General features: G+C 45.0%; 1 protein-coding gene and 1 pseudogene across 13 annotated transcripts in view; one reads left to right on the top strand and one right to left on the bottom strand.

The window, feature by feature from the left end:
• Nucleotides 1–14,560, bottom strand: part of INO80E (INO80 complex subunit E) — a 657,413-nt gene that overhangs the window by 144,892 nt on the left and 497,961 nt on the right. The window lies entirely within an intron of this gene.
• Nucleotides 6,205–6,349, top strand: LOC138581500 (5.8S ribosomal RNA; annotated as a pseudogene).

Raw genomic sequence — 14,560 nt, forward strand, 5'->3', positions numbered from 1 at the left:
ACTTCCCTAAGAAATAATCAGGTCGCTCATCGCAAGCTGGCCACGTCACAAAAGGGCAAAACCTGGCGGGACTTTCTCTCCTCCTGGGATTTTGAAAGGATTCTCGAGCAAAATGGGGGCAAGGAAACAGGAAATCATACATGGTCCCAGGGTTCCCGGCAATCCACATTAGACTATATTTTTGTGACACCAGGCCTTTCGGTGCTCTGCCCGACCCTCACCCTCAACTGGGAAGGTGGTAGTGATCATGCCTGTCTGGAACTCCGGTTTCCAGTCCAACAGAGAAGATCAAATCTACCTCGCTCGGAGGAACTAGTTGCATTCAAGGGAAAACTGAGAGTGTCCAAATATAAATATGGAGGGAAAAAACGAAACCAACTGTTAGAAGCAGTTCCCGCTCCATTGTGGATCGAGGAATTCCACCCAGAAAAATTTGGAAAACTTGTGTGGTCAATTTGTCCACCAAATGAAATAAAAGCCATAGGGAAACAAACACATATTCATCATTTTGACGAAGAAATATACATGCAAAAGAGATTACTGCGTAAATCCATACGAATCATAAAGAAAAAAGGAAGAGGAGACCTGCAAGAAAACTTGCAAAAAATCAAGAAAGCTAAACAATCTTATAGAAATTGGTCCCGCAACCACAAACATCAACTAAAACAAGAAGACGGGGAAAAGATGCTTCACTTACTAAACGCAAACAATTGCAGAAGCTTTTGGGCAGCACTCAATCAGTTGGAAACAGGTCGTAACAGCTCACTCTGCAACCTGGTCTCAGAGCAAACCTGGATCGACTATCTGTCCAAGAATTTTGAATATTCAGGTTCCAGAGATTTTATTGGACCTTCAACTAGTTGGACATTGTCATTCAACCAACAAGATATTAAAGAGCTTATCCTCTCTGCTTCTACGTCAAAGGCTGCAGGGCCTAACTGACTCACTTACCAGGTTCTAAAAAACCAGCCCTCTCTGTGGGCAAAGCTTCTGTACCACCTTTTTCAGGAAATCCTAGAGAATGAGATCTTCCCTCCATCATGGAAGAATGCATTAATTATTCCATTCTTCAAGGGTGGGGACAGGCTTAACCCGGCAAGTTATCGTCCTATCGCCCTCCTGGATATTGACAGTAAGCTTTTCATGCGGCTCCTCCTGAATGAAATTACACACTGGGTAGATACGAACCACATTCTCTCCCGGCATCAAACGGGTTTCAGGAAGGGCCTTTCCACCAGTTTAAATGGCCTTATCCTGAATTTACTCAGTGAAGGATCTAGCGAGAAGGAGGGCGTTCCACTCTTTGGGGCCTGGGTAGACCTGTCCAAAGCATTTGACCTGGTGGACAGGTCACTCCTCTGGCAGAAGCTTCACAATTGGGGTATGCCAGCTCCCCTACTGGCCATGCTCATGGAATTACACAGGAACACCACCATTAGGGTTAGGTTGGATGATGTTGGCAACCTCTCCGAGGAAATACAGGTTTTCAAGGGAGTGCGGCAGGGGTGCCTAGGTGCCCCCCTGCTTTTCAATCTCTTCCTGGCAGACCTCGGAGATTTTTTGGCCACGGCATCTATGATCTCACCCAGGTTCAATGGAAGAAGCATACACTGGCTGGCCTATGCAGACGATATCGTCTTATTAGATGGCTCGGCATTGGGGTTGCAACGGCTCCTCCTCAAACTAGGCGAGTATGCTAAGCTAAATGGCCTACTAATCAATCCTTTAAAATCTAAAATCTTGATATTTAAACATCCGAGGAAAAACCTCCAGTCTAGGAAGTGGTCTTTAGATGACATGGAAATTCCCAGAGTTGAAGAGCTCATTTACCTGGGCTACGAAATCCTTGCATCTCCATCTTTGAGCAAGCTGCTTCCAGTCATCCTGGGAAAGATCGGTAATATCATAGCACAGATGAAGAATTTAAATGGGAAATTCTGTGGATTTTCACTATCCCCACTTGTTAAATTCTATATTGGCAAAGCGGTACCAATCCTCCTCTACGGCTTAGAAGCGAAACCTTTGCTCTGGAACTTCAAATGGAACAAAATTGAGGGTAGGGTGTGGAGAGCGGTATTACATCTACCCGCTTGCACCCCCCTCTCCAGTCTGAGATTCGAATTGGGTCTGATCTCCTTGGGTTGTCGTGCGGAATGGAAGCTTTTGTCGCTTTACCGGGACATTATCCTTGCCAGACCTTTTACCCTTTTCTTCGACGTAAATGAACATCATAAAAAGGGTAAATCGAAACAACTTCTTGGACTGGAGAGAAAAGTGGGCGACATTTTACTGAGGCTGAACTTAAAAACAGAAACACTCCTCGTTAATCCTCTGAAAATCAAAAAACAACTTGAAATATGTGACTGGATCCGCACGATCGAGGGAGTCAGACTTTTGAAACCACCGAAACTCTTCTTGAAAGTCGAGAGAAAAGCAGGCACACTACCACGTTATCTTCAAAGATTTCCGCATCAGAACATTCGAAATAATTTTCTTAGATTAAGATTGAATCTGGCCCACACTGGAGAAATCTTGGCCAAAAGAAACCAGAGCGATAAGGCCAAAAAGCTCTGCAGGTCTTGTGCCCTACCGAACTCACAATCATTGAGACATTTGCTGTTAGAATGCGAGGGTACCTGGATGGCAAGAGTGCAGTTGCTCGGAAGATTCGTCCATAGAGAAGAGACCCTAACACAGGACTCCTTTTGGGATAGAATGATTTCTGGTCAAGAAGTCATGCTTACTACGGCTGTCGTTAGGGTCCTGGAAAATTGCCAGATCCTATCAAAACACAACTAAAATGTCATTCCCTTTTATATTTTGTAAAGGTTTTCCTTGTAAAACCACAAACAAATAAATAATAAAAAAAAAAGCATAGATTTGACCGCACAGAATCTGTGCGCCTGGTATAAGGTCGATCTGGCAGTCATAAGATCTATGAGGGGGCAGCGTGTTGGCTTGATCCTTCCGGAATACATCCAGATAGTCTTGATATTCCAGAGGTAGAGGGTTGGTTGGGTTCATGATCATTGTCGCTCCAGTGACCAAAGGATCTTTAGTTTGATAACAAGTTTGAGCACATTCGACGGAGAAGGCCAGCCTCTTGGCACGCCAGTCGATGCAAGGATTGTGCGATTCTAGCCATGGCATTCCCAGAATTATTTGAAATTGTTGAGCCTTGATTATATCAAACACAATGGCTTCCCGATGTCCGTCTTGGCACAAAAGTGTCACCTCTGTCGTAGAGTGCGTTACCGGACCCGAAGCGATTTCAGTTCCGTCGACTGTGGTGACCAAGTCTGTTGTTGCCTTTTCGCTACGGGGAAAATTCATCCTTGAAGCCAATTCTTGATCCATATAATTTCCAATGGCTCCACTATCGATATATGCTCTGACTGCATGCATTCGAGATGGCTGTTGGTGCTTTATGAGGATCATGGGCAAAACTAGGTGCGAGGTCTGGGACGCTTGTCGGGCGGCGAAGTTTTCCAGCTCAGACTCTGTTTCAACCTTGCCAGCAACCCCTACTGCCTTTTTGGGTGGTTTCACTGGGCACTCTCGGAGGAAATGGCTGGCTGATCTGCAATACAAACACAACTGATGTTGTCTTCTCCTATCCCTTTCAGCCTTGGATAACGGCCCTCGCACTCCTCCAATTTGCATGGGTTCTGACACGTCGGTGGTCTTGGAAGCGTTTTCCTTGGGGCGTACATATACTCTAGAATCCATTCTAGCGCGATCTGCCTTATGGTTTTGCAGTCTGTGATCTAGCTGGACCACCAAGTCTATGTATTCATCACAGTCGCTTGGTGGGTTAACCACTTGAGCTAAAACGTCCTTTAACTCCCCTCTGAAACCACGGTAAAACAGCGTTGTTCTCTTGTCATCCGGCCAATCCGTTTCCACTAACAGTCTGTTAAAGGTTGCAATGTATGTTAGCAGATCCTGGTTACTTTGACGCAAAGACAAAAGCTCGTTGTCCAATGCCTGATCTTGGAAACGCTGGGCAAACAGCTTCTCCATATCCAGTTGGAATCTTTGGAAGTCTCGCAAGACGGGATCATCCTGATTGACCAGCAGTACCGACCAGTCTGCAGCATTGCCACCGATGTATGAAAGTACAAAGGCCACCTTAGATTGGTCGTTTGGAAAGGCTCCTGGCCTGCAGAGGAAATGTAGACAACACTGATTCATAAAAAACGCATACCTTTTTGGATCTCCAGCGAATCGTTCAGGAGGTGCCAAAGGTACAGCTCCTGGGAGGACCACCTGAACTGGATTGCTTGATGCAGTGGGTACCGTTGATCCCAACCCCGGTAGTGGAGTTTGCCCCACCTGTGACTGGATCAGCTGTCCGGCGAGATCGTCGGTGCAATCCTTGGCTACAATCAGTTCTCTTCTTAAGGCATTGGTTTCCTGTCTAGCTGAATGTACCCCGGCCCTGAGCTCCCCCAACAGCTTGGCTAGCTGATCGGTTTCCGAGGTTTCCATAATGCCCAGGTAGAGAATTTGTGTATGGCTTCGCGTTCTGTCACACTCACCTGGTCTCCACAGGGGCGTAGTGTCTGCACTGGCGTTGCACGGTTTAAAGGAGGATGCTAGCCCGTGTCTTCCCTTCGCTCACACCCCAGGAGGCGTTTGCCTGCAAAGTCGAAACAAGATATTAGCCAACTGAATGGAGCTGGTTTTGGCTTCACCTCCTTCCGATTTCCCTCTCTTCCTCTGGCTCACCTTGGGTTTCTTAAAAGTGAGCACTCCGTCCTGCACACTCTGGCAGGGGCGCGCGCGGTTTGTACAGCCTTTCCAAAGATCAAGTTACTTCACTGACCCGATGGAGGTTGCTGATTTGGAAGAACTGGAGTAAGCAAGTTAAGTCTCTATCCCAATAGCTTCTTGGAATAGCTGCATAAAGTCTTTCTCGCTCAAGTTTAACTAATGTTCGTTCTTTTCTTTCAGGCGCGGTGTTGAGCTGTTTTCGGATAATGGACTGACTCTCCTTACAATGATGAGCAGGGTTCCTGCAGGTGAGTATAGTGCTGTGCGGGGCGCGCTAAATGTTCTTTTGAATAGCTTTCCTTTGCTGTGCGTGACTAACCTGCTGTGTCTTTTCTGTTCAGCAGGTGCGGTGCAATTCCAGGAAGAAGATGGAAGAACCTCTCGATGGAGTTCCTGGATGATGTCGAGGTGCGGTGCAATTCAGGATGATGGAAGAACCGCTCGATGGAGTTCCTGGAGGATGCCGACCCCAGGTGAGTGTAGCTACCCGCGTGAGTACATTCTTTTCTGCTTCTTCTGCAGATGCGGCGGTCCGTGAATAAACAGAAGGCGAGGCCGGGATGTTAGACTGCAGGTAAGGCCTTCAACGCTTTAATAACTCCTGTTCTTCTCTTTTCACAGGTGTCGATGGATGGGAAACTCTGGACGGGCGTGGCAGAAGAGGTGCAAGAGCTGAAAAGAAACAGTGAGCGTTCCGCTGCAGGAGTGCAGAATAACGCAAAGCGTGTTCTGTTTGCAGGGTGCGGTTTAAATAGCCTTGCAAGTAGTTCCAGGCAAATAGACTTCTTAACCGTATCATGCCTCTTCAGGTAAAGTAGTCCCAAGCCACACCCTGCACTGAAAGGCTCAGCCTCCCTAAACAGAGAATATAGTCCCATGAAGTCAACACCTACTATGAGCCTGGCGCCAGGACTGAGTCCAGGAGAGTCTATTTGGGGCTTGATAAGCCCTTAAGGATGCCAGTGTCAGGCTCACCATTTTCAGGGGTTTGGGAGCATGCACCATGACACTTACGTGCCTCCTTTTAGATGTCCATATATCTTTGGGGTAGGTTCAAGTGTCCAAACTCTATGACTTCAGGAGCTGCAAAGTTCAGCGTTTGTGGACATGGACGGAGTGTTGTCCCCTAATGTTGGGATAACCTGTTGTAACTAAGGGCACAGTAGTTTGACCGGTGGGCAAAGAGGCATTCTCAAAAGGTGTGCGAACCAAGTTTCAAATGCCCACATTGGTGCTATGAGGATCATGTTGACATGCTCCTGGTGCATTTTGTTGATTATTTTGTCTACTAACTAAAGGATTTCTTATATAGCGCACACACGCTCAGAGGCCTCAGGGCGCTCACATGACAAAAAAAACATAAAACAGAGAAAAAGCTGCAGAAGCAGCTTTAAGACAAGGGCCGTAGGTATAGTAATTCAGGCCTGTGACTCTTGGCGGTGGATCACCCGGCTCGCGCATCGAAGAACGCAGCTAGCTGCGAGAATTAGTGTGAATTGCAGGACACATTGATCATCGACACTTCGAACACACCTTGCGGCCCCGGGTTCCTCCCGGGGCTACGCTGGTCTGAAATGGACTCTAGGTTTGGAAGGTGCGGAAGTCACTCCTTCTGGTTAATTAGAAATCCGACGCTGAGCGATACTTTAGTAGAAACACAGCAAAAGTGCTCTTGATTGCGATGAATGAGCGAACGGCTGACATCGTGCCTGCCTTTTTGAAATCTTCGGCTGTATTAAGACTTCGAATTGTTGCCGCCATTGTACTTACAAGACTCCGAACCTGAGAGGGTGGAAGCTCCCCATGCGAAGATTCTTCCTTTACCCCTGCTACTAATAACAAGTTGGCAGTGAGGCCGACACCATTCTGTGTTCAGAGCCTGTCATCAAAGAGCTGCCCCCCGCTTGCATGCATCTGGTTGCACTAACAATACTTAGAATTGGTTTAAGTGTGTTTAATTCCGATTGTTGTCTACAGTACATCCCCCCTGAAGAATTTCCTGTGAACAATTCTCTTGAAGAAATATGGGAATGAAACATGTCGGGTCTCTCTGGCTGTGAGATAACGGTCACGGTTTTAATTAAGCATCAAAAGCTGCTGTCTACTTAGAAACAATAATAGGATCTTAATATTAATATAAAAGATCCACAATTAGACATCAGATTGGTATTTGTACTCAAGATGCTAATGTTAGATATTGTGTATTGTTTATGTGTTGTTTAGTATACAATTGGATGTGTGTGTGTTATATTATTAACAACCTGTAATGAGAAATATTTATTATTTCAACTGCTTTACTGTTTTTCTGTCTATTAAAGGTGCAGGTGTTTGTTCTTAAGTTTAACACAGAACCCCTTTAGTTCTATCTTTGGTGTTTTGTTTTCTTTTCGGATTTTTTTATATATACTTTTTTAATATTTTTTCCACTTGAGGTTTGTTTTGTTGCTCCACATATATGGATTACTGTGGTTGAAATACTGGTTGTATATATATGAAAACATTTTTTTTATATGAAATGAATTTTGTAATAAAATATACATATATTTTTTTAATGTCGCTTGTGAGTGCAGTCTGTTGCAACTGAGGAGGGCAGCTCGTTAGGTATCCAAACTATTGCTGTTGGATCTTTAAGGGCGAGGATTTGAGAGGAGCTAGGACCTTCTGTTTGTAACAATACAAGTTCAATTGGGCATTGTCCTAGGCCTCTTTTTACAAAAAAACCAAGTCCTTTGTAGTTCTTTGATAGTAATTCAGGCTTCATTAGTTCGGAAAGAGAAATGTTTTAAGGCGTTTCGTGAATTGCTGAGTAGAGGGTTTTGCCCTTGATATCCAAGGTAAGTGAATTCCAGAATGACAGGGTCGAAGCCGAGTTTTTTCAGGACAACACGTGGTTGCTCCAGCAACAACTTATTGTTCGAACGTAGTGTCCGATAAGGAGTAGCTTTTTTCACTCTGGCAGAAAGATAGCTTGGTGCTTCACCCAGCAAACATTTAAATACCATGATAGCACATTTAAAGTGTATACGCTGTTCAATCGGAAGCCAATGCAGCTTCCTACGGTATTCTGAGACGTGAATTTGGCGTGCAAGACCGCAGACAGCTCGATCTGCACCATTTTGCAGCACTTGAAGTTTCTTGATATTACCTTTTAATGTCCCAAGAAGAAGACTGTTACAGTAATCCAATTGTGTGTTTACTATGGCTGCAGCAATCAAGGCCCTGTTGGGTTCAGGAAAATATGGGCGAATCTGCCCCAATAAATGTACAAAGTAAGAGCCTGTGGATTTTAAATGGGACACATGTTTTTGAAAGGACAAGTGGGAGTCGAAAAAAAGACACTGAGTGTCTTTACTGAGTCTGACACAGGCATAAGGCTCCCATTAATCACAAAGGTTTTATATTGTGGGTCCAAGTCTATGGGGTGTTTCAAGGATGAGTAGCTCCGTTCTTTTTTTAATCATTTAGTGCCATGGAGTTTAATGCCATCCATTTCTGGAATGCCCCAAAGACACTGTTAACATTTGGTACATCTTCCTCGTAGATCCCAGATAGTTTGAAAATTATCTGGGTATCATCTACATAGTTAGCAAATTTAACACCCAGGGATTGCAAGAGGTCACACAAGCATTTAACATAAATGTTGAACAGCAGGGGAGATAAGCACGATCCCTGAGGGACACCACAGGTAACTGATATCCTCTGTGACTGGGATGCTCCCATAGCTACACATGCCATTCTGGGACCTAAGAAAGATTTAAAGCCAGGAAACCGCCATAGGAGAACATCTACCTACATGTTCTAATCTGTCTGCTAATAGGTAATGATCAACCAGATCAAATGCTGATGACAAATCCAGCAAAAGCAGCCGGGCAACATTTCCCTTCTCAATAATGGTTGTGATATTGGTCTTCAGGTCTACAAGGCCGCCTCAGTATCGTGGTTTACACGGAAGCCAGATTGCTCCTTTGCCAGGATGCTGTGCGTCTCTACAAAGGTTTGATACTGCAAACATGCCACCGTATCAATTATTTTTAGAATAAAGGGCACATTGGTTATTGGACGAGAATTACCAGGAACAAGAGGATCAAGGTTGTCCTTTTTTAAAAGAGGTGTGATCCACGCTTCCTTACTGACCTCAGGTGCATAGGCCTCAGTAAAGGAGAGATTAATAAACTCTGTGTTCCAGGGACTTATTATTGGTGCAAAGCCTTTGAAGAGAGTAGCGGGGAAAATGTCGCCTTTACAGGACATGGGCTTTATCTTGTCTATTATTTGCAAGACTTCCTGTTCTGAGACCTCACAGAAAGAGAAGAGGTTAGTACCTTATGAGGGTTTGTCAGCGTTGGAGATGTCTGTATCATTCACAAAAAGTTGTGTCTCAATTTGGTTTTGAATGTGTGCCTGGGGCTGTAGTGTCTTCTGACAAAAACTGTCTAGAATGTTCTGGCGCCAGCCATCATCTATGGTAATAGGGGGTTTGAATTCCTGGAGGACCGAAAAAGTTCCTTGGACATTGATAGTGCCCCCTCAATCCTTGGCATTGAGAGTATGACTTTTTGTGCCAAAGATGAGACTTTTATACAGTTTAACAGCTTTTTTATAAGCTGTAATTGTAGAGGTCGATGGGTGACTTCTCCATCGATGCTCTGCTTTTCTTTTGTTCCCTCTGGCTAAGAGTATCTTCGGGGTGCACTGTTTTTGTTTAGACGTGGTGTTGGGGGAAAAGCATACACAAACATCCCTGACCAATTCATCCATAGTGCATTCCCATTGTGCCTTATCTGGGACTATCTGGATGTGTAGTCTTGGCATTGTGCGTTCTCTTGAAGACATTGTGTAGAATGCCTGCGTGGAACTGCCATTTGTACTCTGAGAGAAGTTGTATGTTTCTGCTTAGCATGTCTGCCAGACAATTGTGTTCCCCTGCAACATGTTGTGACAGGAAGAATATATTGCAATTGAGTGCCCAATTACAGATGTTCTGTGCTACTTTGGACAGACCTGGAGAGTGTGACCTCCCCCGCCCCATCCGTTTGTTTATACAGTACAAGGCTGTAGTGCTGCCAGGGCTAGGACTGTCTTCCCTGTCAGCTGGTGTTGAAATGCTTGCAAAGCTTTGAACAGTGCTAGTAATTGATATGTTTGTTAACGCTTGTGTCCACACGCCGTGGGCGGTGTGATGGAGAAAGTGAGTGCCCTACCCTGAAAGTGATGCATCTGTTGTTAGAGTGGCCTCGACTGCAGGGTTGGTTAATGATTTCCCTTCAAAAGGTTTTGTTTTGTCCACCACTGCAGTGATTGAACGAGGGGAATGCAAAACCACCACTAGATTGTCCAATTTACCACTTGCCTGCGCCCATTGTTTCGCTAGAATTTGCAAAATTTGATTGTGTGGCTGTGCTATTTACACAAAGCCCAGTTGTTCTGGGCCAGTTCAGTTTTACAAACATGGCCGCCGCCTGAGACAAGCACTGGAGTGCCTGCCCTGCGTCACCATCAATCGCAGTGATTGGCCATCCCTTCTTTCATCTTTACCCAATCACTGGAGCCGGCAGGCGAATGCCGGCCCCCTCCAAGGCCCACACTAGGCCCCTGCCGGGTCCTGTCCGGAGTTGGAGGGAACCCATCTCCATGCCGCCACTCCTGCAACTATCCTCCAGCCCAACGTGCTCAATTAACAAACTTTCAGTTACCCCTCATTTATGGAACATGAAAAGAAAATCTGCTTCGACGTTGCACCGGAAACACCCCGGTCAAATGCTTCTCCAAGCAGAGAGTGGGGCGCAGGCCTCTCTCCTGGGCTGGTGCCACCCTTTGGAACAGCCTCCCTACCCCACTCAGACTTGAGCTTCATCTCAAGTTCCAGAAACTGTTCAAAATGCTGCTGTTCTCTACCCCTTTTCCTATTTCCCATCCCTGCTAATCACACCACTGCCGCTGTTACTGTTGGCATGATCCTCATGAATCTCACAGGATCAAGTAGCAGCAACCCCCCTCCCCCGCCCCACTACACAGCCCTTGCGGGCACCTGCTTGGCGTGTCTGCATCCCACCTTGGGAGTCGCCTGTACTAGCACTTAGCCTGAGGTTCTCATTGGTCCCCCCTTAGCACTTCCCTCCTGTGCCCTCCACCAGCACTTGCCCGCTCCTCTGCTCCCCCCCCCTCCATCCCCATCTCCTGCACTTCTCCTCCCTGCACTTGCTTGCACATCTGAATGCCACAAGGCCTAGTAGGACCTTGACTATTTACTTTCTTCTGTCACACAGAACTGTATGCTCACACGCTAAACTACATTAAGCAGAGATTAGATCACCACAAGTTCTAAGAGTAACATTACCAAAGCCATTGAAATCTTACATGCATTATCACAAAGGGCGCTATTCTGAAAACTAAACACATGATCAATAATACGGCAACACTAGAGATCGCTGAGCATGTTTAGAAATTACGATAGGATGCCTTGTGCTTTATTTATGTTCTCTTATCTTTTTCCTATGTGTTGTCTTTGTGTGTTCGTTACATGGACTATTGTCATTACTTCAAACGTATGCGGATGATGACACTGTGTGGCTTACCACATTTCTTGATATGTGTATAACTTGTCTGTGGATTCATGCATACCATAGATGAGCTATTGACCCTGAAGAAGGACTAATAACGTCAGAAAAGCATTGGTCTCATTAGCATCTGTGCTACTATTTTCAATAATTAAAAACATAAGAAACCGAATTGCTGCTTTTTACCGATTTTTTGAATTAGTACAAAATGTAAGCTTCTACCAAAAGGTCTCGAAAATGAGAAGTCAAACCACATACTGGATGATAGGGTGTGCAACCCACACCGAAGGCTATTGAGCCTAGGTCCTTTCGTTCATTTCAACAATTCAAGTGCCCAGTACGGAGGCACTAAATCATGGGTCTGCACCCCACTCACATTTTATAACAACCTGCTTCTAATAGAAAAACCTGCCATCACATTAATAAAAATTCACTGTGCCAGCTAGTAATTGAAGATTTCAGTGTATTTACTGTTTTGCCATTGTTATTTTATCCCCTGTTACCTTCCCATTTATCCTTGTGGCGCTTTGAAATACTATTCAGTTGTATAAGCGCCTAACAAATGCTCAATAAGAAATACAAAATATTAGACACTCTTGCATTTGGTGCATGCATATCTATTGTGTGGCATGAGGTAAATGCAGGAAGCCACTATTCCCAGAAGACGGGTTGCCTTTTGCATTATCATCGGACGACTTGCTAAATATTGTGGAACTTGAAAGAGCATTTTTGGACCCTCTCGTTGGAGGGGAAGACCGGGGCGTCTTCTGTTTGAATTAAAGCTCCAAGAAACTGTCTTACCTGACTTGGAAAAAGGCTTTATTTTATTTTTTCATTGAGCAAGAATTCCAACTGAAATAGAAGATTGATAGTCTCTTGAGTGTTCTGATGACACAGTTGTGGCGCGTCTCCTGTTATTAGCCAGTCGTCTAGATAAGGGTACATTGGAATGGACTGCCTGCACAGGTGGGCTGCCACCACTGCGATCACCTTTGCAAATACCCTTGGCGCTGAAAGTATGCATCTTTCATGTCCAATGTTGCCATGTAATCCCCTTAATTCAGAAGTGGAATTACCTCCAGCAGTGTTGTCATTCTGAATTCTTGTAGCTTGACATACGTGTTTGCAGGACGCAGGTCTAAAACACGGCGCATGCTTAACTCCTTTATGGAGACAAGGAAATATATTGAATAAATACATTTGTTTACCTCTAGAAGTGGAACCAGTTCTATTGCTCCCTTTTGTAGTAGTGTTAGTATTTCTGCTTGTAGAATCGAGTATTGTTCTTGTGCCATTCTTCTTGATCTCGGCGGATGGTGGTGAGGTGTTTCCAGGAATTCAATAGAATATTCTTTGGCCACTGTTAACACCCATTGGTCTGATGTTATGCCCTCCCATGCGTGGGTGAAATAAGTAATGTGTCCCCCTACTGGGGAAGAATGGGGGGGACCGGTACTGGTGTGTCATTTTCTGCAGAGGCAGTGAAGCCTCCAGTGGCTGCACTTCTGCCCCAACCCTTGCCTCACATAAACCTCTCTGTTGTGTGGGTTGAAAAGAGAACGATTGGCCATGAGAAGTGTACCACGGGGAGAAGGTTGACCCAAACCCTGACTGCGCAGATCTTGTAAACCCTTTGCTTCAAAAGGAAGGCCTGGTATTTAACACCTTCCATTGAACGTAAGGTTTATTAGTAATCTGACCCAAGGTTTTCTTATGTCTTTTTTAGCTGTTTCTAGCATGTCATCCACCGCCTTGCCAAACGGGATAGAGGCAATCTGAGGAGGGTGACCTGTGTCTCAGGCTTGAAACCCAAATTGCAAAGCCAGGAATTGCGTTTCAGAAAGGTACCCTCTTCTATAATTCTGCCTGCAGTTTCAGTGGCATCTAGGGTGTTTTTAAGGATGTTCTGGGCCCCTTGTTTCCCCGCTTTCACAATATTAAGTAATTGTGACTTAATTAGGTCAGGGACTGAAGCTAAATGATTTTGCACTGAGTCCTGTTGTGCACTGTTGTAACTGGCGAGCAACATAGTGTTGTGCGCTATGCGAGTAGAGAAACCTGCAGCTATGGCAACTCTCTTCCCAAAGGCATAAAGCCTTTTACACTATCAGGTGGTGCTTCAGCATTAGACAAAGGGACGCCTGCCCATTTTCTGGCAGTAGTAACGACAAGAGAATCCAGTTTGACATGGCCCGTAATATAAAGAGGGTCTGCAGGAGCAGGTTTAAAAACCTTTTCCACCCTAGGGTTAACTGCACGTGTAAGGGACGGTGTAGTTAGGGACAGTTTAATCCTCTACTTCATGGGCTGAAGCAATGGTATAGATTGACTGGCCACCTTTTACTCATTTAAATATCATCCACAAAGTCTGTCCTCGACACACTCTTGGGTTTGTATTCTAAAATGATTAGCTGCTTTCTTAAGCAGATAACTGAATAACAGTTGATCATCAATTGGATATGTAGATTCCATTGCAGCTGTGATTACGAGAGACTGTAAAATAGTGGCCACTAGGGTCAAAGTAGGTAGGATCACTAGGATCATTATACCATGTCCCCTGGTCATCACCCTCTTGTCATGGTCATCATGATCATCCTGACAATCTTGGAATAAGTCGTCCTGTGGCTGCTCAGTTACATCAACAATGCTATGAGTGGGCTATGTGTGTAACCTGGTTCCTTTGCTGGTGGTTCTCCTTCTGCTAGTAGAGACTTCTGTCTTACAGGGTAATGTTCCATAAAGGTTACAAAGGTAGAAACCTTGTTCATGTTCTGCTGAAAACCCTCCCTGGACCATGAACCTGCTCTGGGAGTTTATGTAAATGGGAAAATTATAGCTTCTGGATCAACTCTATGCTTTTTCTTATGTAGAGCCTGGGATAAAGGAGAGGTGGCCCCAGTATACTCAGGGGTCTTTTGTGTAGAGGGTGGGATTGAAGAACATGTAACAGGTATAGAAGCTAGGGTGGCTCTGGAGGGTTCCTGAGAAGTTGCTGTGTGTATACTTATGTTAATAGTAGGTTTTTGTGCTCTCGATGGCTATTTTGACCTGCGTGAAACATGTTCCATTGAAGGTTTTTGCACAGCAATCAGTGCCTGTTTTTCTTTACTGCCGCAGCGGGTTTATGGCGTGTTGAATCAGAAGACCTTGAAATTCCTTCTATTGCCAGGTGTCCTTTTTTCGACAGATCTGTCGAAGAATGGCTTTGGGATATGTTTTTACAATGT

The sequence above is a fragment of the Ambystoma mexicanum genome, chromosome 3p (assembly GCF_040938575.1).
Source record: "Ambystoma mexicanum isolate Mex_15411 chromosome 3p, UKY_AmexF1_1, whole genome shotgun sequence".
Lineage (NCBI taxonomy): Eukaryota > Metazoa > Chordata > Amphibia > Caudata > Ambystomatidae > Ambystoma > Ambystoma mexicanum.